General features: G+C 42.7%; 1 protein-coding gene and 1 pseudogene across 1 annotated transcript in view; one reads left to right on the top strand and one right to left on the bottom strand.

Moving 5' to 3' along the window:
* Window positions 1–24,265, top strand: part of LOC132830887 (gap junction delta-3 protein-like) — a 51,868-nt gene that overhangs the window by 8,927 nt on the left and 18,676 nt on the right. The gene's annotated exons all lie outside the window — the stretch shown is intronic.
* LOC132831063 (U2 spliceosomal RNA) lies at window positions 158–363 on the bottom strand (annotated as a pseudogene).

The raw sequence follows: 24,265 nt of genomic DNA, 5'->3' as shown, positions 1-24,265 counted from the left end.
AATGGCCTACTCCCTCTCCTAACTGTTCTTGACCATGCCTTGGTAAAGGAAAGTCCTTATCCAATAAAAGATTTCCTGATTCACATCACGGTAGATATTTTCTAATCAACATGTCAGGAGATTTTGGGAGAGAAATTTGAGCCCAGCCTCCTGGCTGAGAGGTAAGGACATTACCACTGCATCACGAGCCCTGAGAAGCCCATATTCTATCTACCTGCTCCGAAACTCAATGTAATGTATGGTCCCCAGATAAAGGACGCAACAGATATTAAACTAATGAAAACAAAAACTACATTTGATCCTTAATTCCTGTTTGTTGCCTTTGCTAATGCTCATATAAGACAAACCTAACTGTGAAATTATTTTGTTGAAGTAGAGTTGGTTGAGTTGCAATTTTTCCAAAACAGTTAATGTTAATGCTCATGTAGTGACTGAGGCATTCGCGAGCATTATCAGCCCAAGTTAACTTTGTTAAAGTTGGGCATTCTGCCTGGTTTCTTTGTAACATGCTATGTTTCTTCTTCCCATGACAAAACTGAGTTCCAATGAGCAACCTCTGTTCTAATATTACCTGAAGAGATCCATTTTTACTCGGTTGCATTCCTGCTATTTTATTTGCTGAACGATACAAATTACACGACAAAGCACATGGGCTGCAGCGGTTCTTTTTTATTTATGGGATGAGGACGTTACTGGCTAGACAGCATTTATTTCCCATCCCTAATTGCTCAGAGGGCATTTAAGCATCAACCACATTGCAGTGGGTCTGGAGTCACATGTAGGTCAGACCAGGTAAGGATGGCAGTTTGCTTCCTTAAAGGACATTAGTGAACCAGGTGGGTTTTTTACAACAATCCACAATGGATTCATAGTCTTCATTGAATCTTTAATTCCAGATGTTTATTTAATTAAAATTCCATCATCTGCTGTGGCAGGATTTGAACCTGGGTCTCTGATTAACACTTTAGCGATAATACCACTCGGCCATCATTTCCCTAGATGGCAGCTCACCACCAACTTCTCAAGGGCTACCAGAGAATAGCAACAAATGCTGATCTTGCCAGCAACACTCACGTTCCAGATACACAACATAATTTTGGAATGTTAATGACCCAGTCAACCACAAAAATGAAGCCAGTACTGTTTGTAAATGTCACCTGAATTCTGCAACAAAATGATGGCTTCACAAACAGGTTATTTCTTTCTCAAACTGAATTTAGAATTCTTTCTTTTTTTTTGTTATTCTCTTTCCCACACTTATTCCCTTCCCACACTTACACGCACTTGAATCAATGCTGGGTGAGGCTTAATTTCAGCCGTTTATTCAACCATGAGATGAATTATAAATTAGTCCAGTTCTGTCTGCCTCTGTGATTCTGAAAGGAGTTGTTGGATAACAAAGAGAAGGAAACCTGGATAATTCTTTCATCTGAACTGAAAATGTGTTGCTGGAAAAGCACAGCAGGTCAGGCAGCATCCAAGGAGCAGGAGAATCGACGTTTCAGGCATGAGCCCTTCTTCAGGAATGAGGAGGGTGTGCCAAGCAGGCTAAGATAAAAGGTAGGGAGGAGGGACTTGGGGGAGGGGCGTTGGAAATGCGATAGGTGGAAGGAGGTTAAGGTGAGGGTGATAGGCCGGAGTGGGGTGGGGGCGGAGAGGTCAGGAAGAAGATAGCAGGTTAGGAAGGTGGTGCTGAGTTCGAGGGTTGGGACTGAGACAAGGTGGGGGGAGGGGAAATGAGGAAACTGGAGAAATCTGAGTTCATCCCTTGTGGTTGGAGGGTTCCTAGGCAGAAGATGAGGCGCTCTTCCTCCAGCTGTCATGTTGCTATGGTCTGACGATGGAGAAGTCCAAGGACCTGCATGTCCTTGGTGGAGTGGGAGGGGGAGTTGAAGTGTTGAGCCACGGGGTAGTTGGGTTGGTTGGTCCGGGTGTCCCAGAGGCGTTCTCTGAAATGTTCCGCAAGTAGGCGGCCTGTCTCCCCAATATAGAGGAGGCCACACTGGGTGCAGCGGATGCAGTAAATGATGTGTGTGGAGGTGCAGGTGAATTTGTGGCGGATATGGAAGGATCCCTTGGGGCCTTGGAAGGAAATAAGGGGGGAGGTGTGGGCGCAAGTTTTGCATTTCTTGCGGTTGCAGGGGAAGGTGCCGGGTATGGAGGTTGGGTTGGTGGGGATGTGGACCTGACTAGGAAGTCACGGAGGGAGTGGTCTTTTTCGGAACGCTGATAAGGGATGGGAGGGAAATATATCCCTGGTGGTGGAGTCCGTTTGGAGGTGGCGGAAATGACGACGGATGATATGGAGGTTGGTGGGGTGGTAGGTGAGGACCAGTGGGGTGCTGTCCTGGTGGTGATTGGAGGGGTGGGGCTCCAGGGCAGAGGAGCGGGAAGTGGAGGAGATGCGGTGGAGAGCATCGTCAATCACGTCTGGGGGGAAATTGCGGTCTTTGAAGAAGGAGGCCATCTGGGTTGTTCGGTATTCAAACTGGTCCTCGTGGGAGCAGATGCGGTGGAGACGAAGGAATTGGGAATATGGGATGGCGTTTTTACAGGGGGCAGGGTGGGAGGAGGTGTAGTCTAGGTAGCCGTGGGAGTCAGTCGATTTATAGTAAATGTCCGTGTTGATTCGGTCGCCCAAGATAGAAATGGAGAGGTCTAGGAAGGGGAGGGAGGAGTCTGAGAGGGTCCAGGTAAATTTGAGGTCGGGGTGGACGGTGTTAGTAAAGTGGATGAACTGTTCAACCTCCTCGTGTTCATCAGAATCGATGTCGCGGAGGAAAAGGTGGGGGGTGGTGCCAGTGTAGTTGCGGAAGATGGACTGCTCCACATATCCTACGAAGAGGCAGGCATAGCTGGGGCCCATGGGAGTGACCATGGCTACTCCTTTGGTTTGGAGGAAGTGGGAGGATTGGAAAGAGAAGTTGTTCAGGGTGAGGACTAGTTCAGTCAGTCGAAGGAGGGTGTCAGTGGAAGGGTACTGGTTGGTACGGCGGGAAAGGAAGAAGCAGAGGGCTTTGAGTCCTGTGTGATAGGGGATGGAGGTGTACAGGGACTGGATGTCCATGGTGAAGATAAGGTGTTGGGGACCAGGGAAGCGAAAATCATGGAGGAGGTGGAGGGCGTGGGTGGTGTCCTGATCGTAGGTGGGGAGTTCTTGGACTAAGGGGGACAGGACCGTGTTGAGGTATGCAGAGATGAGTTCAGTGGGGCAGGAGCAGGCTGAGACAATGGGTCGGCCGGGGCAGTCAGGTTTGTGGATTTTGGGCAGGAGTAGAAACGGGTGGTGCGGGGTTGTGGGACTATGAGGTTGGAGGCGGTGGATGGGAGATCCCCTGAGGAGATGAGGTTATGGATGGTCTGGGAGATAATGGTTTGGTGGTGGGAGATGGGGTCATGGTCAAGGGGGCAGTAGGAGGAGGTGTCTTCGAGCTGGCGTTTAGCCTCTTTCATCTACCTTGAAACTCCATGTATTGAATTCAACTATAGTTCATGTTTAACATCTCTTCAGCATAATGTGCACATACAGTGGGGCAAATCTGGCATTCCAGAAGTCTGCACAGTTGCACCATCCCAATGAGTTAGTTACTGAGACATCATTATTCACGGACTATATCCAATCCATTTTGTTCTGACCTTCCTAGAAGTATCTTCCTTATTAGTAATGGTTTTGTGGTGAATGTGCCAACAGGGTCAGATACAACCTGGTACGTGAGGTTCTCAGCGTAGAATAGTTGGCATCAATCACTTGGAACATCAGTGGTTGATTTTCTAGACGCACATTTCACTTATGATTTTGATCTGATGCTTAATCTTTACTTGTGTGCTTGTTCTTTCATGTGATTAGGTGTCGCTGGCTAGGTCAGAAGTTGTTGTCCAGTCCCACTTGAAAATTGTGGTGGGTAATCATGTTGAACTGCTGTAGTATCCAGATTGGTCAGGAAGGGGGTTTGGGGATTTTGATCCAGTGACAGTGAGGGAACAAAGGTACTGTATTAAATTAGGATTGTCTTGCCTTTGAGTTGAACTTGCAGGTAGTGGTGTCCCGAAACACCTGCTGCCCCCCTCCTGGGTTGTAGAGATTGTAGGTTTAGAAGGTGCTGTGAAAGGAGAAAGGACATTGTGTAGATGGTACACAGTGCTGCCGCTGTAGGTTGGGGGTGAAGGGAGTGAATACTTAAGATAAATGATTAGGATGTCAACCTGGGCTGCCTTGTCCTGTATGGTGTTGACTGTTAAAGAAGTTGCACGTATCCATTCCTATAGGGAGAATTCCATAACAAGCTATGTGTGCCTTACCAATGATGGACAGGCTTTGGGAAGTCAGGATGTCCATGGTGAAGCTAAGGCATTGGGGACCGGGGAAGCAAAAATCATGGAGGAGGTGGAGGGCGTGGGTGGTGTCCTGATCGTAGGTGGGGAGTTCTTGGACTTGCTTCATAATTTCCTGTATCTGACCTGAATCACTGGAATCAAATCCATCAATTCATAGATTCATTATTTTGATGTCTAGTCAAGATTTTGACTCTGGTACGAGTGTGGATATTGCTGATAGATTGAACTTTGAGATTGTGACACCGTCTCCAGTTTGCAATTACAATGTACAGTCAGGAAGATGTCTAATGGTCAGTAAGTGAATTGTCACTAGCTCCACTGTTTTGACTGGATTAATAAGAAGGTTACTAGTATTTGAACTTTTATCTTATTCCAGCTGAACTGAATATGGAAGTTAGGTGCTTCTTAGTCAAGAAAATGGATGTATGATTCTAAGCAAAGTTCCAAAATTGTTGACAAAGGTTAGACCTGGCCACAGATAGTCATTTCCACATTATCTTTTTATTGGTTGATTTTTTGGAGTATGATTGAGATTAATCTTATCAGCACAGATTTAATGACTGTGTACTGACATTCTTTCCCTTTGACTTTGATTGGAGGAGCCATTTATGTGGTTTGCAAAATCAAAATCAGTTTGAATAATGCTGTGATGCCTGCATTCTTTCTTAAACTTGCATTCAAATTTTTGATCCTATATTTTCACACAAATGGAATAACGTAAGTTTATTTCCCTCCCCTTTCCTTTGGAATAAATACTTCCTCTCTGTCCACAGAGCAGTTACCATGTGTTACTTCTGTAGAGTTATGTAGGTTGAGTGGATAGCCCTAATTTCAATCTCTCCTTGTCCTCCTGTCTTTTCGGGACTGAGTACTTCTCGGCAGCCAGCCATGCACAGACCTAAAAATAAAATCAAAAGACTTTCAGATGAGCCTTTGCCATGTTCTTCAGAAGCCCTGATTAATTTAAAGGGATATGCTCCCAGAGAGGGAGGCTTTGGCTGAATCAAAAGATGAAATGTTTGAGTCCCAGTTCAGACACACCGGGCGGTCAGAGATGAGAAGGTACTCTCTAAACATAGGGTTCACATCCAGCAGGATATTCACATCAGATGAAAGGATTACTGGCTGAATGGTGGAATTCCCACCCGGAACCAGAAGGATTGAGTTTTGGAAACCCCCCCCCCGCCCTCAGACTGCCAACTAGAAAAAGGAATAACAACAAAATGAACCATCACAAAAGAATTCTAACCAAAAGCTATCTGAGAATGGATCAAATGTGTAATTTCTCAAATCTGCACTGACCCATCTGTCCTGAAGTACTGTACAAGACTTCCTTTTCTCATTCTGTGATTCTGTACACACCCTGTAGAAATGGAAAAAAAATGCGCGGTTAACCATATAACCCACGATTACATCTGTAGTATCTATAAACCAACTCCTCTCTCTCTTTCTCTCTCCTTTTATGTGTATCTCTGCACTAGCCCCATGAGACTTTGTTCTCTATCAAGGCTTGTCTCCCTTTTCCAAGAAGTGAATTGGGGGCAAGGTTCAGAATCACAATATCACATCTGAGACAGGATTAAGTGTTGGTTTTATATTTCTAAAAGATATTTATTTCATACCTGGACTTTTGTTTAATAATAAGTGATGAGCTCTCCTTCAATTTAGAAAAAACAGTAGCTATGTTGACACTTGGTGAGTAATCTGCCTGCGAAAGTCTACTTTGTGTTTGTATCGAACTTTGAAATTAGCACAATATACTTCAGCTTAAATTTTCCAGCCTTAAGCAGATTGTCCAGTCCCACTTGAAAATTGTGGTGAGTAATCATCTTGAACTGCTACAGTGTCCAGATTGGTCAGGAAGGGGGTTTTGGGATTTTGATCCAGTGACAGTGAGGGAACAGTGATACTGTATTAAGTTAGGATTGTTTTGCCTTTGAGCTGAACTTGCAGGTAGTGGTGTCCCGAGACACCTGCTGCCCCCCCCCCCTGGGTTGTATAAATTGTGGGCGGCACGGTGGCATTGTGGGCGGCACGGTGGCACAGTGGTTAGCACTGCTGCCTCACAGCGCCTGAAGACCCGGGTTCAATTCCCGACTCAGGCGACTGACTGTGTGGAGTTTGCACGTTCTCCCCGTGTCTGCGTGGGTTTCCTCCGGGTGCTCCGGTTTCCTCCCACAGTCCAAAGATGTGCGGGTCAGGTGAATTGGCCATGCTAAATTGCCCGTAGTGTTAGGTAAGGGGTAATGTAGGGGTATGGGTGGGTTTCGCTTCGGCGGGTCGGTGTGGACTTGTTGGGCCGAAGGGCCTGTTTCCACACTGTAAGTCTAATCTAAAAAAAAAAGAAGGTGCTGTGAAAGGAGAAAGGACATTGTGTAGATGGTACACAGTGTTGCCGGGTGTTACAAGACTTCCATTGGAAGAGCAGTTCAGGCAAATAAGGAAATTAGCTAAAACCCTCTTTTCTATTACTGTGGTTCAGCTGGCTCTTTTTGTGTCATAAGCATGTAAAGCAAAGTATCTCAATCAGCATTATCTTCAATTTTCTTCAAGGCTGTACTGCTTTCCGAGGTCTGTGCAAGGTACTAACTTCTGGAACTGGAAGTCAGTGCACAATCTGCATGCCACTGCTGAGCAATGTGCATGGAAACTTGAAACTGCTTTACCACAGTTTAGGGGCAATATTGATCTCAGTGTGAGGAAGCAACTACTCTTAAAAGTTCTAGGCAAGAAATGTTTGGTTAAAACTCTAAAGGGGTTATTTGGGGGCAAGAGTTATCTGGATGCCTCTTGCCATCTCCTTTAGGGTGTAATTTAGGGAGATAGTGGTAATATCATTGGACTAATCATCCAGATTAGGAGAGAGGGAGGACTGCAGATGCTGGAGATCAGAATCAAAAAGTATGGCGCTGGAAAAGCACAACAGGTCAGGCAGCATCCGAGGAGCAGGAGATTCAACATTTCCTTGGATGCTGCCTGACTTGCTTTGCTTTTCCAGCGCCACGCGTTTTGACTAATAATCCAGATTGTCAGTCAAATGTTCTGCAGATATGTGCTTGAATATCACCAATGGAGTTGGTGAAATTTGAATTAAAACGAGTCTAATGGTGACCATGTGAACATTCCCATTTCACAAGTGCCCTTTGGGGAAGGAAATCTACCATCCTTACATGGTCTGATCTACATGTGACTCCAGCAAGGTGGTTGAATTTGAACTGCCCCCTAGTGGACTACTCTGTTGTATCAAGTCAGCACTTCCATGTCCCTACATCTCCAAGGTCTGCAGTGATTTAGGAAGGTAGCTCACCACACTGTTTCCAGGGCAATTAGGAATGGCCAATAAGTCCTGGTTTAGCAAAGCAATTATGGCTGCAAGTGATGGGAAATACAAATCTAAGTTGTTTATGAGCATTTGTCAAAGATTGATCATAACATCATCGAGCTTCATGTAGCATTTGTAAGAGACAAGCAAATATCAGATATTAGAATTTTGGATATAAGAGAGACAGACTTCAATGGGATGAGACCGAGACTGTCCACAGTAAAGTAGATAGGACAACCAAGGAACAGTGGAGGCTGTTCAAAGAAACATTAGATGCTATTCAGAAGCAGTTTGTCACAAAAGAATGGACATTGAAGGAGGTAAGGGACAGCATAAAACTAAAAGAAAGGCTTAATAAAAATGTAGATAAAGTACAGATCCCTCAGAATGGAACAAATACAAAAACCAACAAAGGACCACAAAGTGATTTATAAGAGCTGTTCAAAAGAATTATGAAAGTGGTATAAAGTACAATAAGAAGAAATTTTATAATTAAATGAAGGGAAAGCAGCTGGTGATGAGGACTATTGGCCCACTGAAGGCTGAGACTGGGGATATTGTCAATGGCCATGGGGAAATGGCAGACACACTGAACGATTATTATGCTTCAGCATCCACAGCAGAAAAGAAGGAGAGCTTGCTGGAAGTCCCAAAGAAATTAACAGAGGATCAAGGACAGGGTCTAAATAAAATTAGCTGAAGTAAATCATCAATAATGAGGAAATGAATGGAATTGAAGGGTGACAAATCCCCAGGACCTGACGGTTTTCATCGACAGGTGTTAAAGGAGGTAGGAGAGCACTTTGCCGGTGCCCTCACCATAATCTTTCAGAGTTCCCTGGATTCAGAAGTTGTATCTATAGGTTTGGAAATTTGCTCATGTCATTCTGCTCTTTAAGAAGGCCAGTAGAGGAAACCAGGGAATTACAGATCAGTCAGCCTGACATCAATAGTTGGGGAAATTGTTGGAGTCTGTAAACGAGGATAGGGCAACTAATCACCTCATAAATTCCAGTTAATGAGGGGGAGTCAGCATGGATTCACAAAGGGTAGGTCACACCTGCTAAACTTTAACGTTTTGAAGAGGTGATAAAGGTGAAGAACAGAGGTACCTCAATCAATGTTGTTTATATGAACTTCCAGGAGGCTTTTAATAAAGTCCCACACAGGAGACTGGTAGCTAAGGTGGAAGCCCTTGTTATTGAGGGAAAATTACTGACATTGATATTGGTATGACATGGATCAGCCATGAATATATTCAATGGTGGACCAAGCTCAAAGGGCCAAATGGCCTACTCCTGATTCTATCTTCTACATTTCTGAGTCTTCTTACAATTATACAGCAAAGTTATTGAGCTCATCATGATTGTGCCAAGAAAGAGATATATAGTTCATTACCTTGTTTTGAAAATTACCCTTCCTTTTATGTGGCCTTCTTGCTTTGTATGCTATCTATATCCCCGAGAGCACTCGCTGTCTGCCCATCTATAACACACAAGGAAAAGTTTCTATATATAATAGGCCCTGCAGGAATGTAAGTTGCTACATTTTAAATTTGATTTCACGAATGTAATTGTAACTGCTTTTAATATCATTAATTTAAATAATGTTTATCAGTCAGGACTTTGGTCCTTCAGAGTTCAATTTTGAAGCCGTTGTGATATTTATTAGATGTTGTGAAGCTTCTGGTTTCATTTGTAAAGTGAAAGCAATTTTTTTCTGTGCACTGACATTGTGATTCATGCAATAGAGTGAGCAACATACCTATTTATTCTGAGCATAACAAACCGACTAACTATTACACAGCAGCTTTCTTCATCTCAAGATGACCTAAATAGTTCCTTCAAGTGTAGTCACAATTGCAATAAGGGGAAGTAACAGGCAGTTTGCACACAATGAGTTCCCACAAGCAGCAATGCGGTAGTGACCAAATAAGCTATTTTGATGAGAGATGTTGATTACGGGTAAAATTATTGGCCAGTGCAGTGAGAAGAAGTGCCTCTTGTTTTTCAGAATTTTGCTGAGGAACCTTTCAGTACCCACCTGAGAAAGCAGCTTGGGCACTCAGTTTAATATCTCACATGAGACACAGAACATTCAGTAATGCACCTTTCCTTCCCTCAGTACTGTTCTGGCAGTGTGAATTAATTCCATAACCTCCTGGTCCAAGGGCAAGTGTGTGACCAGTCAGCCACAACTGACTGCTGTCGATTTGGTAGAAATCATGAAATTGACGCATTATAGCAGTGAGGTACGTGGGAAATTGAAGGATATGTACTTGCGGCAAACACTCTGGGTCAGAAGAGCTGACAGTGCTTGCAAATACCTACATCAGTATGAATCACAGTCCTGTTATTGAGGGAAAGAAAGCACAATCGTAAGTTTAAAGGCCTATGGTTAATATAGTCAAGCACAGAATAATGGTATAGCCACACTGCATTGATTGTCATTCCAGTTAAACTGGTCCAAAAACCCACATTTTTGTCTCTTTGTTCTTGAAACTCTTTAACAAAAAGACTCATAATTCAGCGAATGAGAGAAATGCCAATTTCCACAGGGTCAAAGGCATTCTGGGTCATTCACCCTTGAATGATTGACTTTGAAAAAGATTGTAGAGCTGTAAAAGCCAGTCAACTGCAGTTAAGAATCATAAGGAAACATTCCATACGTCCTATTAAAGTTCTTCTGTACAACTAAACAAAATAAATCATCCAAACTGTGTTACAATTCACAGAACAGACCAGAAGAGGAAATTTTTCACCCCTGGCTAATGAGTATAGTTTTCCATAATCCTCTTTCCCACAGTCAACCATTTATTGCCTCGCTATGCAGTGGCATGGAGAGTGATTGGAGTCATAAAGTTTCAGAGATGTACAGCACAGAAACAGACCCATCGGTCCAACCCGTCCATGCTGACCAGATATCCCAACCCAATTTAGTCCCACCTGCCAGCACTTGGCCCATATTCCTCCAAACCCTTCCTATTTATATAGACATCCAGATGCTTTTTAAAAGCTGTAATTGTACCAGCCTCCACCACTTCCTCTTGCAGCTCATTCCATACACTTACGACCCTCTGTGTGAAAAAGTTGCCCCTTAGATCTCTTTTATATCTTTCCCCTCTCACCCTAAACCTATGCTCGCTAATTCTGGACTCCCCCACTCGAAGGAAAATACTTTGTCTATTTATGCTATCCATGCCCCTCATGATTTTGTAAATCTCTATAAAGTCACCCCTCAGCCTCCAATGCTCCAGGAAAAACAGCCCTAGCCTATTCAGCCTCTCCCTATAACTCAAATCCTCCAATCCTGGCAACATCCTTGTACATCATTTTTGAAACCTTTCAAGTTTCACAAATTCTTTCCGATAGGATGGAGACCAGAATTGTATGCAATATTCCAACAGTGGCCTAACCAGTGTCCTGTACAGTCACAACATGACCTCCCAACTCCTGTACTCAACACTCTGACCAATAAAGGAAAGTATACCAAATGCCTTCTTCACTATCCTATCTACCTGCAACTCCACTTTCAAGGAGTTATGAACCTGCATTCCAAGGTTTCTTTGTTCAGCATCACCTCCGAGGACCTTACCATTAAGTGTATAAGTCCTGCTCTGATTTGCTTCCCCAAAATACAGCACCTCACATTTATCTAAATTAAACTCCATTTGCCACCTCTCAGCCCATTGACCCATCTGATCAAGATCCCCTTGTAATCTGAGGTAACTTTTTTCGCTGTCCACTATACCTCCACTTTTGGTGTCATCTGCAAACTTACTAACTATACCTCTTATGCTCACATCCAAATCATTTATATAAATGATGAAAAGTAGTGAACCCAGCACTGATCGTTGTGGCACTCCACTGGTCACAGGCCTCCAGTCTGAAAAACAACCTTCCATCACCACCCTTTCTACCTTTGAGGCAGTTCTGTATTCAAGTGGTTAGTTCTCCCTGTATTCCATGAGATCTAACCTCGCTAACCGTGGGGAACCTTGTTGAATGCCTTACTGAAGTACATATAGATCACGTCCACTGTTCTGCCCTCATCAGTCCTCTTTGTTACTTCTTCAAAAAACTCATTCAAGTTTGTGAGACATGTTGACTATCCCATATCAGTCCTTGCCTTTCCAAATACATGTACATCCTGTCCCTCAGAATTCCCTCCAACCGACATTAGGCTTACTGATCTATAGTTCCCTGGCTTGTGCCTACCTCCTTTCTTAAACAGTGGCACCACGTTTGCCAACCTCCAGTCTACCGGCACCTCACCTGTGACTATCGATGGTACAAATATCTCAGTAAGTGCCCAGCAATCACTTCTCTAGCTTACCACAGAGTTGATTATCATATTGAGCTAATTGTCTTCCTGGACCTTGTAGAAAATTTTCCAGACTTGCTAAATCTAATTGATGTCAAGATCCAGGGAGTCATGGTTACTGGGCCTTGGCAAATGTGACCAGTTTAGTTTTGAAACTATAGTTGATTTTCCCAAGCCATGACAAGAGAATATCAAAACATCTGTCAGGGTCTTGTAGCTAACTGTGGGTCAGATGTCAGGCGAGACACTCCAAAGTGACTTGCCTACTTGAATTCCTTCATTTCAGTATCTCATGTTTGTCAGGTGTATAGGAGGCACTTTGTAACATTGCGATGATTTCTTGTTCATTGTGGTCCGGGTTGTTCAGTGAACACATATCAACATTCATGCAATAGTGGGGATAAATGCTTGTTATTCAGAGATCTTTTTGTGTGTGTGTGTTGTTGGTAGCACAGGGACACATTGTCATGTATTGATTTAGCTACTGGAATGACAATCCAGAAATCATGTATTCAACTGGGGTTTTAAAAAAAGGGCCGCCAAAGCTGCTGGATTGTTGTAAACCTGACCTCGCCGGTCTACATATGATTTTAGTGTCAACCTATGTGGTTGAACATATCACTACTGGACCAGCCACCATATTCTCAAGGTAACTAGACAGAAAGTACAAAAATGTTCTAGCAAGAACGTATTTAATATATGCGAGTTGGTATTCTTGTGAGTTGTCCTGATGAGTACAAGTCAAAAGGCTTCAGCAAAATCTGTCTTTTTCTAGCACTTTGAGCAAAGTCAAAATACTTGTAGCCATGATGAGGAAGTGCTGGTGTTGGGCTAGAGAGGACAAAGTTTAAAAATCACACAACATCAGGTTATAGTCCAACAGCTTTATTTGGAAGTACAAGCTTTCAGAGCGCTGCTCCTTCATCAGCTAGGATCACAAGAAACAGAATTTACAGCACAAAATCAGAGTGTCATGCAACTGATATCTTATAGATAGCAAAAGGAGTTGGCAGATCAGCAGTACTGAACCTATATAGTTTAACAATCAGTTGTGATCTAATTGAATTATGCAAAGGCTTGAGGCAATGGCTTATTATTATTTCTCAAAACAAACTTTTTAATCAGTATGGATTAGCTAAATTTGGTCAAAGTAAACTTGTGGTTTTGGTGGTTGGTATCAACAGCATAAGTTTATGTTGCTCAAGCAGAAATATTTTGCTTTAGGATTAACAAAACTATCTCCAAGCCTGTACTGCTACATAAAAGAGATGTGATAGGGTGCAGGGCATGAATTTTTCTTAGGTGAACAAGACTGTTACGTGAAGAAGCTGAAAATATGTTGCTGGAAAAGCGCAGCAGGTCAGGCAGCATCCAAGGAACAGGAAATTCGACGTTTCGGGCATAAGCCTGATGAAGGGCTTATGCCCGAAACGTCAAATTTCCTGTTCCTTGGATGCTGCCTGACCTGCTGCGCTTTTCCAGCAACACATTTTCAGCTCTGATCTCCAGCATCTGTAGACCTTACTTTTTACTCTATGTTAAGTGAAGAAACCTACTTCCTGCATTTCAACAAGAGGAGCATCTTTCTGTGCCTGGGATTTTAGATTTCCCTCTTCTGTTTCCTCTACGCCACCCCCCCAAACATAGATTGACTTTTTAGCCAATTTTTTCAGTTTGGAGAAATGTCTTTGTGCATTTTTTTGTGTATACTGTTACTTGTATAGTCACATGATCACTTGCCTTTTTGTGTGAGAGCATGAAAGCAGCACTTAGAACTTTGTGTCAGAAGTGTACAACTGAATTTGGAAACATATATTTTTTGTCTTTTAAAAAAAGGCAAGGTCCTATGGGAACCAGCAGAGAATAATTATACAAATTATTTCTCCAACTTTGTACCGTCTGGTGACTCAGAGTGGCTTTGAAATATTCAGTCCCTGCTTCTGTGAAAGTGAAAGGGGATTTGTGATAGAATGGAACTCCTTACAGCCTCAATGGCAAAACAATGAAAAAAACTAGACAATCGAACAGAAAATTCAAACAAAGAAGAGTAGCAATTCTACAATAGGTGCTGGGGAAAGAGTATTACATGTTATGTTGCACCTTGATCTTTCAGAGAGGCAGAAAAGCTATTCTAGAGAAGTACCTAATGCATTGAAGCCCAAATATGAGCACTTTAGTTATTTATTAACGTCAGAGCTCGGGAAGAAAGGGAGAGAAGCTTCAATGAAATACTCCAGTTATGTACAATGAAAAGACTCTATTGAGCAAGGTAAAAACACTTGTTAGTGAAAGAAATGTGGCAAATCATCAGTACTAAAACAGTGTTGCTAAACTATCAGCTGTAATCTAATTGAGATATACAGCAGGCTTGAGACAATTAGACTTGAGTGTTTCAGAACAGTGATCAGAAGGATAACAGAGACGTAGAGTCATACAGCACGGAAACAGACCCTTCGGTCCAACCAGTCCATGCTGTCCATGCCTCCAAACTATTTTCCCCTGACCATGCCATGACCTAACCATTGAGATTAACTGGAACACAGACCAGAAACCAAGTCAAGTAATGCCTTTAAGCAGCTAGGGTATCAGAGAAGCCCTTTAAATCATCCAGAATTATTGGATCTATAGTCAGTGACCAACTTTATGATTATAAAGTTTAAAAAACTACAAAAAATGGGAATAGAATTTCCCATTATCTAAGTGTGTTAGTGGTGGTTTGGTGGTGGGGGGAAGGTGGAAAGCAAATTGAAAGAAGGTGAATTACACACAAGTGCAAAGAAAAAAAAAGATTCTTGTGAAGCTGACCTCAGGAGAATTGTCAGACGATGATTCTGACAAATAACTCTACATCATACAACAGGATGGCATCTGATCTCAACTTATTTTTTTTGCCTCTTAAGAATGATGACTGTGGATGGAGAGGATGAAGTGAATGTAAGTGTCAGTTAGACACCAATGAGCTGCACTCAACACCATGAGCTCTGTCAGTGGTTCAAGATGTTGATCTGATATTCAATGCCTCAGTCATTTCTGTGGGGCTTGAACTGAGAATTAATTAACAACCATGAGGCTCCTTTAAGTCCTTGGAGTCTTTTAATGGTCGAGTTGAGTTAACAGATTGATTTCGGAAACCTGATTCTTGTTCCAAGAGACCCAATGAAAATGTACATTTTTAAAAAAAGTCCTTGAGAGTTTTGCCTTCCTCCCCTCCCCTCCCCTTCACTGATTTCCTAGTTTTCCATCCATCTTGGTCCCACAGTTCCATTCTCCCTTCCCCGATTTCTTGGTGATTTTCAAGATGAGAAATGGGTGTCACAATGGGGAAAGTATGTGGGAGGCACAGTTATCATTGCATTGCGAAAGAAGTGAGGTGATGTACGAGAGGGAAGGAAATAGAGGACAATGTTGTAAGTTCGATGGGATGAAGCTTTGAAACATAAGCACCAGCATGGACTGGTTGGGCCGAATAGCCTGTTATCCTGCTACACATCCAAAGTAATTCAACCCCACTGGATATGAATGTTTTCCAAATGACCTCTGCATTAAGTGTGTTGATATAAATTTAAAATGTTAAGGAATTCCTGGCTGGGTTCAGACTTCTCGTCACATTTCCCTCCCTGCTTCAAACCAACCTCTCTCAACAACTAATTCATGGCTCTATCCTGTACCCAGTTTATTTCTGAGTTTTACTGTAGCTTCCTATGAGTTGAAACAGCAATCTCTGACATCTAAGTCTGCTTATGGGAAGTTTGGAGATTTCCTCTAAAAAGTTTTTGTTTTTCCCAGTGACACTGGATTTAGCTTCAATTAACTTTCACTGGAAAATGAAGCAGGCAGATAAGTGACCTGCTTTTGACCTCTGTCAGCAATGCTATATAACAGACAACTTAAAATGTGGTAAGTGAGAGTGCTTTGAGTGGCTTCCTCCCGAACGCCGTTCAATAGCTTCCTACAATGGCTGGGCTAAAATAAGGAATTTGATGTCCTGTATCGACATTGGTGGCTCACACGTTCCCTCCAGTACTTCTGACACTGTTGCTCCCACTCCTAATTTCAACACTCCGATGTCTCCTGTCTTTTATTTTTCCCTCCTCATCAGAATTTGTACATGTGATATGGAAAATTTCAACTGAGCAAGTACCTCGCTGAGAAAACTTGGCTGCTGGGAAGTTGTTCTAATGTGGGTGGAATGTATTTGTTTTAATTTCAGAAGCCTCGAATGGCTTTTCCTAAATAAGGAGAGAAAAAAAAAGTCCCTGATGGATGTTTGCAACTGACACTGCTGCTGAGGAGAAGCCCCTGCACTTGGCTGATGATAGACAATGATGATATGTAGCGAGCTTTCCTACACACATGTTCTGGAATCCATAACGAGGGCATTTGACTAGAAGTTTTTAAAAAAACGAACTATGCTGACTCTATACTGATCGCCGGTAAGGTTATGTTTACAACATAAAGTCTGCACTGCTAGTTAGCTGTCTTTTAGAAATGGTGCTGGGAAGAGTGGCCTGGATAATTCCAGACTTCTGGGGGAAGGGCTGAATGTGACATTACATCACAGGGCAAAAGGGGGGTGGAATAAAAAGTGGACTCATTTTCACTAGAGTAAAGAAAGTTGAAGGGAAGCAAGAACATGATTTATATACTTAAGAATTTGAGTGTTCATTAAAGAAGTTGATTTATATTTCGATTATTGGCTGGCACATGGCAGAATTCCTCAAGAAGCATCCTGTATTTGGTCTTTGTGTCTTGAGTTATATTTCCTGTGAGTCGGACTATATTGTTGGTCTTCACTGTACCTTGGCCCAGGTATACAAAACTTAACCCTTGCTGAAAAGAGTTGTGGTTAAGTCTTTTCATTTTGCTCTCCCCTGAAGTAGGAACGTAAGAAACAATCTTAAGAAAAAGTTGTCAATATAACCTTTGGGGGCGGCACGGTGGCCCAGTGGTTAGCACTGCTGCCTCACAGAGCCAGGGACCCAGGTTCAATTCCAGCCTTGGGTGACTGTCTGTGTGGAGTTTGCACGTTCTACTCATGTCTGCATGGGTTTCCTCCGGGTGCTCCGGTTTCCTCCCACAGGCCAAAGATGTGCAGGTTAAGTGAATTGGCCATTCTAAATTGCCCATAGTGTTAAGTGCATTAATCAGATGGAAATGGGTCTGGGTGGGTTACTCCATCCATCCTTCTGGGTGGAGGATCGGTGTGGACTTGTTGGACCAAAGGGACTGTTTCCACACTGAAGGGAATCTAGTCTAATCTAACTTGACTCACAGGAACCATCAAACTATTGAAAGACTTTGTAAATTCTCATCTCATTGAAGCCAAGACGTAAGATAGAGAGGCATTTTACAACCTGTTTTCAAGTTCCATCTGTGTCTCAGTGAAAACAATTTTAACAGGTAAGTTACCGCCAAACAGATGAAGGCTGAAACCATCTGAACCAAAGGAATGATTTAATATTTTCCTTCATTCCTGTTTGTGGACGCTTGCTGTGTGAAAATAAACTGCAGTGGTCCCTATCGTTCAGCATTGACAAACCTCAGAAATACTAACTTGGCTGTAAAGCACAATTTAAAAACCTGAGAGCATGAGGCACTTTGCAATAACGTGAGGTGCTATATAAATGCAACTCTATCTTTTAAAACTCCGTTTGTATGAAGTATGAATGTGGGAGCGGCAGACTGAAAGCACGCAGGACTCAATGGGATTGAAGTGTGCGCTTGCTGGGTTGGGGTAAAGATGGATCACGTTTGAAACGTGAAACTGTGGATGTAATGAATCTAAAAAGGGCATCCCCCAAACTGAGCTGCTCTCGTAATGCTCAAAAATCTGTGTCTGTGATGTCAGAGGCCAGGGAGTATTCATGACAGCTCAGCTCTTTAAAGTCATTCCCTCAAAGATCAATGTCTTGTTTAAACCCACCCCCGACCCCCCATTGTGCACAGTCTGGTCTCTGTATTTTAAACAGGGATGGTGAAAAAAATGTACTTGCAAGGATACTGCCAGAGATGAGAGTTCCTATTGATCCAGAAAGACTGAGCAGGTTCAGTTTCTGTTCTCCAGAAAAGTTGTGAGTTGTGATCTAATAAAGGCCTTAAAATTAGGAAGGCGATTGATTGATTTGGATGACAGAGAATTTGTGTCTCTTGTTGGTTTTTGTGAAACTAAGGAACATTAAATGTAAGATTACTCATAATTCCCCTAAAAAATGCTGGATAATGGTCAGAGTTAACATAGACAAAAGAGCTGAATTCCACAGATGAGGCGAGAGTGACAGCCCTTGACATCAAGGTTGCATTTGACTGAGTATGGCATCAAGGAACTCTGACAAAACTGGAATCAATGGGTATCGGGGGCAAATACTCCACTGCTTAGAGTCATGGGGCAAGATTAGAGTGGTGCTGGAAAAGCACAGCAGATCAGGCAACATCCGAGGAGCAGGAAAATCGATGTTTCAGGCAGGAGTCCTTCATCAGAGACCAGACTGTGCACAATGGGGGGGTTTAAACAAGACATTGATTTTTGAGGAAATGACTTTAAAGAGCTGAGCGAAGATTTTCAGCTGTCATGAATACCCCCTGGCCTCTGACATCACAGACCCAGATTCTCGTGCATTACAAAAGCAGCTCAGTTTGGGGATATCCTTGTTAGACCCACTATGTCCACAGTTTCCTGGTCAAGGGCTCCTGCCTGAAATGTCGATTTTCCTGCTCCTTGGATGCTGCCCGACCTGCTGTGCTTTTCCAGCACCACTCTAATCTTGTCTCTGATCTCCAGCATCTGCACTCCTCACTTTCTTCTGGTTAGAGTCATACCTGGCACAAAGGAAGATGGTTGTGGTTGTAGAGGGTCAGTCATCTCAGATCCAGGACATCTTTGCAGGAGTCCCTCAGGGTAGTCCTAGGCCCAACAATCTTCAGCTGCTTCATCAACGACCTTCCCTCTGTCATAAGGTCAGAAGTGGAGATGTTTGCTGATGATTGCACAGTGTTGAGCACCATTTGTAACTCCTCAGATACTGAAGCAGTCCAAGTTCAAATGCAACAAGATCCGGACAATATCCAGGCTTGGGCCGACAAGTGGCAAGTAACATTCGCACCACACAAATGCCAGACAATGACCATCACCAATACGAGACACTGTAACCACTGCCCCTTGACATTCAATGGAATTACCATCACTGAATCCCCCTGTCAACATCCTTGGGGTTACCAATGACCAGACACTCAACTGGACCCACCACATAAACACAATGGCTACAAAAGCAGGTCAGAGACTAGGGATACTGCAGCGAGTAACTCACCTCCTAAAACCCCAAAGTCTATCCATCATCTACAAGGCACAAGTCAGGAGTGTGATAGAATACTCCTCACTCGCCTGAATGGGTGCAACTCCAACAACACTCAAGAAGCTTGACACCATTCAGGACAAAGCAACCTGCTTGATTGACACCATACCTACAAACATTCAATCCCTTCACCACCAACATTCAGTAGCAGCAGTGTGTACAAACAAGATCCACTGCAGACATTCACCAAAGATCCTTCGACAACACCTTCCAAACCCGCGACCACTTCCATCTAGAAGGACAAGGGTAGCAGGTACGTGGGAACTCTACCACCTACAAGTTCCCCTCCAAGCCACTCACCACCCTGACTTGGAAATATACCGCTGTTCCTTTACAGACATCAGGTCAAAATCCTGGAATTGCCTTCCTACCGGCATCGTGAGTTAACCCACAGCAAGTGGACTGCAGTGATTCAAGAAGGCAGCTCACCATAACCTTCTTAAGGGCAAATAGAGATGGGCTTTCAATGCTGGCCAGCCAATGACACACAAGTCCCACAAATGCATTAAAAAAAGTTGTTAGAACATGATGCAGTTTAGCATCTGTGGGAAAGTTACAGTACATGCAGGAGAAAGGACTAGAAGAATATATTGAGACTTTTATGTGAAGTGAGGATGAGAAGATGTTAGAATTCAGTTTAATAAGCAGCATAGATTAGAGAGCTAAGTGGCCTATATTCTGTAACAAAATGGGTAACTGCGGATACTAGAAAACTGAAATAAAAGCAGAAGTTGCTGGAGAAACGCAGCAGATCTGGGAGTATATTCGGGGAGAAAACATAGTTAACATCTTTGATTCCAGTAACCCCTCTTCAGAATTGTTCTGATGAAGAGTGAGCAGACTGTAAACATTAACTCTGTTTCTCTCTTCACAAGATACTGCCAGAGCTGCTGAAATTCTCCAGCAATTTCTGTTTCTGTATAGTCTATATTCTGTGCTGTGGTTTCTCTATAATCCATGTATTTAATTTGAACTGTCATCCCTCAGCTGATGGACAGTGTTTTGAAAATCATGAAAGCTCACTGAAACCTAAGACAACAATGCACTCCATTTTCCGTACTGTGGGCTATAACTTTATAACGATGAGGAAGGTCACTGGCTCTCAGCACAACCTGGAATTGCTGCAGCTCAAAAAGCAAATGGGTGGAATTGAGAGGATTGGATGGAATGTGTAGTTGGAGGTGTTTGAAGTTGATGTGAAACATGCAGGTTACTGAATTGTTATACAGTGAAAATATATTCCAAAAACAAAAACTGCTTTCAAATATGATGGTTTATAAATTTAGGGAAGAGGTTATTTTCAATTTTGTAATGGGAGAGATTTCACAAAGCACGTCAGACTAAGTAGGTTGGGTACACTCCTGGGCGATATGAACGCTACAGTGTTTGTGCTACTTGATGGGGTTACCATTTCATACCCCAGGCTTTTTATTTCTGTATATGGTGTGTGATGTCAGGTCAGTTTTCTGTGTCAAAGGCATTATGTAAATGAAACTTATTGACCTTGAACAAAATGATATAAATGAGAAATACAACCAACTGTTGCAGTGATGATCAGTTCCACCTTTGGCCCATGGTATAGCTATGCTGAAAATGTGAGTGTAGAAGATATCATCTGATTTTCTGTAAAAACTGAAATAACTGTGGTTGCTATAAATCAGAAGCAAACCAGACCCATCCACCTACATTATCCCTGTAAACCTGCATTTCCCATAGCTAATCCACCTAAACTGCGCATCTTTGGACTGTGTGGGGAAACCAGAGCACCCAGAGGAAACTGACACAGACACAGAGAGAATGTGCAAACTCCACACAGACAGTCACCCGAGGGTTGAATCAAACCCAGGACCCTGCCACTGTGAGGGAGCAGTGCTAACCACTGAGCCACCATGCCACCCATTTGTATCCCTGTAAAGGGGGAGTTGTATTAGAAGTTAGTTTTAACCAGTAGAGATATATGTCCACGATTCATAGTTATAACTAGAACCTATTTATTTATAATAAATAGTCATTCTTGTCATGTTCAGAAATCTGGTCTGTGTTTTCAGTCAGCCTGAAGACAGATAATTGGGGAATTTATTTTACTTGCATAAGCTATCTTACTTTTATAGGTGGGGCTTGATCCCAGTGCATTCCCCAGTGAGGTATGACAGTGTGTGTATGGGAATGGGCACCCTGCTGTGGGAATGCAGTTTAGAAACTGGCTTCTGCTATGTATCAAACACACAGACACTTAACATTACATATTCAGTGCACATTTCAAATAACTAATCCATCCAGCAGCATCTAGGTTTTAAAATATTCACCTCTATTTGCAAATTAGTCTGTGGTCTGTCCCTCCCTATCTCGATAATCTCCTTAAACTTCATAGCCCTCTAAGATATCTGCTCTCCTCTAACTCTGGCCTTCTATACATTTCCAGTTATAGATATTTTCAGGGATATTTCTAGAGCAGGTGGAAGTTGAACTTGGACCTCCTGGTTCCAAGGTGGGGACACTGCCACCGAACCACAAGAACCCCATATTACCAGTTATAATTACTCCATCCTGGGTGGCCGCCTGCGTTTCTGGTTGACTCTTTACAATCAGTTGTAGTCGGCCCAGGCACGTTGGGCTGAAGCTACCTCGTAATTTTGGATATATACTTGACTTCCAGGCTCTCCAATCATTTTCAGCTGGAGAATCTATTATTGTAATACCCTCTTGCACCATATTAATAAAGGCTATGCTGATATTCAGTGACTACAATGGAGCTGCACTTTTGCAATGGTGGTGTTGCGTTACGTAAGGAGCCATACCAACCACATGAAGGTAACTGTGGTGGATGAAAGAAAGTTACACCTCCTTTTGAACTCTGCATCTAAACCCCCAAAATGTTTGGGATCTGCAAGGAATAAATCCAAACCATCATTGAGAATCCAGTTTTGTATCTTTCTCTATTTAGAACAAAGTCAAGATGTGATACGTTTGACAAAGATTCCCACAGCAAGCCTGAGCTAAATGTGCATCCAAATATGAATGAAACCCATTGTTTTGGTTGGGAGACATTTCAGGAAAGCAACCAGACAGCCCTTTGAGAGTCTTTGATGGGAAATCCTTCTATTTTGTTTTTCCCTCACCTGTAATCGCACTATTACATAAAGTGGCTAGGTGTTGCACAGATATCCAGTAACTGCTGTGGTCAAACTTGGGAAGTCTTAGTTCTCTCTGAGTTCCATGTTGGTTAGTTACTGATCACAGGGCCCCTGTGGATTTATTGTGCATAATCATTCATTTTTATGATTTGCTTTATTCCGGATATTTCCAGGAAAAAATACAAGCTCTCAAGTCCAGAAGATAAAATGTGCTTCGCTGCTTGAACTGATGCTTGTTTTAATCAAAGATAAAACTTTGGACCATTTAAGGTAACACAACTAGCTAATGGCATAAAAGGAATAGACAGTTGATGAAGGGATAAGAAGCCATGAAGTAAAGGTAATCATTGAGATTTGGGACAATGTTACTGCTCAGAGAGGAAAGTTTCTTTCCGTGATTTGGAGGTGCCGAGGTTGGACTGAGGTGTACAAAGTTAAAAATCACACAACACCAGGTCACAGTTCAACAGATTTATTTGGAAGCACTTGCTTTCAGAGCCACCTGATGAAGGAGCAGAGCTCCGAAAGCTAGTGCTTCCAAATAAACCTGTTGGACTATAACCTGGTGTCGTGTGATTTTTAACTTTGTTTCTTTCCATGCTCTAATGACGTGACTATTGAGGTGGAAAGAATCTATTTCTGTTTCAACTGAGATTGTCTCTGTAATTTGATTCTGAAGTAGTTAGTTGGTAGCTGGGAGGTGCAGAGAAACCTCGGGTCAAAGCACAGGGACAGTCATCACTGAACTATTCTTCCCTCTGTACATATCTCTCCTGATCTCTACATCTATTGATAGCTGGTTCAGAGTTACACTGGTATAACGATCCACCCTTAATTATAGCAATTCGGTGATATAGTTTTAACAGGGATGGGGGAACAATACTTGTTGGCTCTGTCAGCAGGAAGTATATTCCAAGAATGATTTTTTTTGAATAACCATAGCTAGAAACAGCCAAACAAATGGTCAAGAATAAAGTCTAGCAATACATTTGACAGAAAAACTGATCAGAATTCATTAAGTTTAATCTGTTCCCAGGATATGGTTGTTGCTGGCTGAGTGAAAATCTGTTGCCCATTTTTAATTGCCCTGGAGTGAATCTCCTTCTCAAACTGCTGAAGTTGTTGATGGCTGGTTACACCCACAGTGCAGGTATGGAGGGAAAAGTTCAAGATATTAACCTGGCACCAGTGAAGAAACTATAATATACAGTCGTCCGCCTCGTATCTGTGGGGGAATAGGAGCGAAGCCATTCATTTCAATGGGAACCGTACATTTCCGGCAGCCGCCTGGTCCCTGGGTTCCCTGTAACATGTTCGGGACGCAGTGATCCGTGGGTAACTGAACCCGTGGAAAACAATTCCGCGGATACAGGAGTCTCCCTGTAATTCCAAACTGGGGAGCAGGCTCGCCAGGGTGAATGACCTGTTTTTGTTCCTTTTTTTGTTTTATATTCATTCATGGGATGAGGAAGTCCCTGGCTAGGCCTGCATTTACTGCTCATCTCTTTTTGCCCAGAGGGCAGATAAGATTCAATGACATTGCTGTAGGTTTGGAGTCACATGTAGACCAGACCAGATCAGGATGGCAGATTTCCTTCCCTAAAGGACATTAGTAAACCAGATGAGTTTTTCCTGACAATTAACAACAAAGTTTTGGTCATTATTATGCTCTTAATTCCAGATTTTATTAAGGGTTCAAATTCCACCATCTGCCATGGGATTCGAAACCAGGTCCCCAGAACATTACCTAGATTAACACTCCAGCGATCTACCACTGGGCTATTGCCTCCCCATGTTCCTAA

This window comes from Hemiscyllium ocellatum, chromosome 32, assembly GCF_020745735.1.
Source record: "Hemiscyllium ocellatum isolate sHemOce1 chromosome 32, sHemOce1.pat.X.cur, whole genome shotgun sequence".
In the NCBI taxonomy this organism is placed as follows: Eukaryota; Metazoa; Chordata; class Chondrichthyes; order Orectolobiformes; family Hemiscylliidae; genus Hemiscyllium; species Hemiscyllium ocellatum.
Note: the sequence above shows the minus strand (reverse complement) of the source record. Positions and strands in the feature narration are given on the sequence as shown.